The following is a 4,712-nucleotide window of genomic DNA, read 5'->3' on the forward strand; positions in this document are numbered from 1 at the left end:
AACAAACCCATACCCAGTGTTACACATCATTCTTTTAAAAAGAAACAAGTTTTAATTCTCTAGACAGGACTAAGCATCATTAGTTCTCTTTATAAAACATGTATCAAGGAAGATAACCAAATTTCAAGGAATGGTAATGCATCAATTGTTTCATCACTCAACTCCAATCACCTAATGCAGCATATAAGTGATAAAAGTTTTCAAACAACAAGGAGGTGACAAATGCACCGGGGCTTGCTTAGGATAAACACTACGTTAGTGTTTGTTAGAGGAGACTTGCTTGTAGATCATCTCCTATCTTGGCACTTGATCAGATCATCCAATCTTCAGGATCTTTCATCGGCATCACCTTGAGATCAATCCAGCGCTTGTCCTCCACATCACATGATCAATTGACATAACTAAATGATATGCATAATGCAAATGAATGAGAACAAGTATAACTAGCACAAGATAGATACCAATACACTGAATAGGATAAAATAGTTATACCAAAGCATTACAACTCCCATGAGCAAACACTAGATAACTTTGACTCTACAACAATCATAATCTTTTAAGTTAATCGGTCTTAGCACAAACATCAAGCAACAATAATTAAACACATGTTTTAAGCTAGAGCATAATATTGGTAGATCACAACACTTAGACTTGCTAACCTTGGACACTCAAAACTTGGAATAAGTATAGGAGTCATTTAACTAACTTTCTAAATTACTTCTCTAGGTTAACTATTACAATCTTTCGACTTAGTAACTTTGGACACCCAATAATCGGAATAAGGGTGACAACAAGTAAAATTAACCTCTTAACCCAACAAGGTTTTGCGCAAGCATCGAGGAAGAAATATATCAAACACATGACACAAGACATTTTAACGAACTCTTTATTTATAACTACAACAGCATACAAACATAGATAATGTAGGATTACGGGGAGGCTACGCTAGCGCAAAACAAAATTTTCAACCCCATAATACCAAGAACTACTGCGGTTATAGGTCATGGAATTACCACTAGACGCGCAGAGCAGCGGAAGACGTCTCGATGTAGACGAACGCGTCGAGCAGTGTCGTGCAGTCGTCGGTGTCCTTCACGTCCTCGCACAGTTCATCCAAGTGCTCCAGATGCAGCACCTCCGAGGTATCCACACGTACAGGGAGGAAACACCGCGTACCGAACTGCTAGGTTCGCGACGGCGGCTTGGCGAGGGCGAGAGGCGAGCGACTACTCGTTTGCTGGTGGCGAATTAGGTTGAACCTAACCGCGCTCGCGCCCCCGCCCCTCATTATATAGGCGTTATGGTGGGCTTCTGACACCGAGGCCCATCATTAACCCTAAAGCCCAGTCTAATTTCGGATCTAATCCGAGTTAGGCTTCCTTCCCCTTAAGTGTGTGACCCTATAGGTTCACGTACAAATAGACATAGCCCGAGTACTCTTACTTGGCCCAATAATTGACAGCGGCCTCTAGCAAGACATGTCAACTCCTATGCGCATGTAAAGATCATATCAGACGGACCATTGCAACATTACGTACATGTTGTTCCCTTTGTCTCACGATATTTGGTCTGGCTCTAAGCTGACCTCTCTTTCTCGATACTGTGAATTGGAATCCTTTCAATGGTTAACTCTTAACCCTAGCACGACCATGCATTTCTTGATCCAATCACTCGAGGGGCCCAGAGATATCTCTCTCACAAAGAGAGGGACAAATTCCATCTTGACTGACCATGCCTCACAACATGCTTTCTAACAAACTCAAAACTACCTTTATAACTACCCAGTTACGGAATAGCGTTTGATAGTCCCTAAGTAAGTCAATTCACATCTTAAAAACATGCGACAATCTCAGGTCTAAGGATACAGTATTCATGTTGCAAAAAGAGAACTATATTACAATATCTCACGTTGGGTCGGTCCAGCCTCATGTCATACATGCGCCCACATTATTAGTTTAACATCTCCATGTTCATGACTTGTGAAATGTAGTCATCAACTAACACATATGCTAGTCATCGACTCTGACTAGGGACATCATTTAGAATAACCATATAAGTAAAGAATCTCACAAACAATTCACATAATTGCTAATCAATACAAGGTGCCTTCCATGGATATTCAATTAAGCAATATATATCATGGATACAAAGAAATATGCTCATCTCTATGATTATCTCTAGGGCATATTTCTAACAGATAAAGCTACTCCCAAACCATAAGTATTAGGAACAATTGGATCTATACCATTAAAAGATCCAAACTTTAGATATATACCATGGACCCCACATGTCATTGACTCATGTGGACCCACATGTAAGTGAGATAGTAATGGTATGGATCCAAAGTGGTGATCTTTTAATGGTATGGATCCAAATTTCCCTAAGTATTATGACCGATGGATTACTAAATCTAGGCTCATCAATCTAGAACACTAACAACTCGGAATAAGACTAGAAGTAGTTTAATGAACTCTCTAAAACACTTTCCAAATTAACTTGCATAATATACCAACTAACAAAGCATTACATCTATTTTTAATCAAACAAGTAGAACATCATCATGCATCTTAGAGTTCCACGCAAGACTGCATTCTCAACAACCTAAACACCTAAACTATATATATATATATATATATATATATATATATATATATATATATATATATATATATATATATATATATATATATATATATATATACTAGGAACGTGCCCGTGCGATGCCACGGAATACAAATTGCGACCCTTTCATAGACTTAGGGCCCTGACGACGTGCGGCGTGAGTACAATAGTGACGGCAAAATATGTGATTGTTAAACATAGATATAGAACGATATAAATAAGTCTACCCAAATAGATTGAAATGGAATCACACAAATAGTTTATAAAGAGTAAATATATAATGCTTAATCATAAATAAATATGTTGACACCTTGTACACTAATCTAATCTTTTTTAATAATATTGTTAACTCTCTGTTGTATATTTGTCGGGATGGCATATCTGCACGAATTTCCTCGTAACTTAACAGTTCAATAATAAAGTTCCTCCGAAGAACCTTTGCATCCTACACATAAGACATATAAGAGAACAAAACGTCATTTTTTTATTATTTAATTGGAATGTATGTTTGAATATGAAAGGAATGTACTCCACTCACCCTAACAAATTTCATTGGACTATCATTCCCCCACATGGCCATAGCTTGTAGGATAAGGTAGCTGGTGTTAAGCCTATAAAATAATGTTTTGCCAACTAAGTTATATACAATGAAAATCATAGAAAAAAATGAAATTGCTAAGAAGATGGTACGGAGAAAATACTCTTTTAAGTCAATTGGAACACCAGGTTGAATTGTATGTTGCCACTTAAAAATATCCTTTGTCCATCCAGTACGTTTCTTGCTATAGGCAATCTTACATTTCTTTGAAGCGATGATAATCGCTTCAGCGAACCTCTTGTATGGCATATGCTTACACCAATCTTGAATAGGTGCAAAGTCAATAAAAGTGACGTGTTTTTTACCATGATCTATTACGAAAAGGGCGTAGCAACCGTTGAATTTCCATGGCATAAGAACCTATAAAATATCAGTCATTAGGATTGCAAAGAAGTGCCCTTTATAAATACATTTGAAATGAACTCATACTTACATATTTACAAGCCGTGATATAATAGTTCATTGATGGCCAACAATCGAGTGTTTTTGTTAACTCTTCTGTTGTAGGGTCCTGATGGTACTTTGGCAGTTTACCAAAACCAATCATTCTCTGGATAAATATTAATATATATACATGACCACATGAGGATTAGATATAGATATAGATACTATATATTGCTACATTATTGATTGGAAATAAACTTACCCAGAAGCGCATGTCCATATAATGCTTTCTATTCTTTATGATTTCACCTTTCGGCCTACGTGACTCTTTACTGGCAAGCAATCGAACAGCCATATCAAAACATTTTAGAGTCATATCTAGATTTATACTTAATATGTTCTGCAGGTCTTTGACAGATATTTCTATCTTAAAAGGATTGAAACTTCGCACCCATATCATCCTGTAATGTAGCATGACATGACGGAAGTCTATATCAAGACTATACGTAATCGGTATAAATAAAATAGACAAAACAATAAGCACTTACTCTAATGTCCTATCGTCTTGGATTGCCATAATGTAATCACATAGCACATCTATTAAATCGGCTTTAGTCACTGGCATGTCTTTTGTGGAGAGACCACTCATTAAAAAGTCGTCTGTGCACCCATCCGCCGAGACTTTTGTAGGAGTTCTTTTATCCCATTCATCAACAAACCACCTTTGTAAGTCTGCTTGAGTAATGGGGCCATCCTCATCTTCCATCAATACCTCGCTATTATCAAGCACATGGAGTAGTTTCCTCTTCTTATGATTTGTTGGGCTATCTAATATCTCAACATCAGAGGGGCTTCCAGTATGAACTTCTTTATCATATTTGTATATTGGATATCCCCTTCTTTTGTTCATGTATGAAGATAGTAATATAGCAGCCAATTTTTTTCTAAAATGTGACATGTCATCCTGCAAATAAGAAACAATTTACTTAGCATTATATGTAACACAGACTGTAGATGTGCATATATGCCATAATAGTAATAATATACCTGGGTAAAACTGTCAGATAGCTCATCCCCTGTCCAGTACTCGATATAGTTCAAAAGAAAT

This window comes from Zea mays, chromosome 1 (genome assembly GCF_902167145.1).
Source record: "Zea mays cultivar B73 chromosome 1, Zm-B73-REFERENCE-NAM-5.0, whole genome shotgun sequence".
NCBI lineage: Eukaryota > Viridiplantae > Streptophyta > Magnoliopsida > Poales > Poaceae > Zea > Zea mays.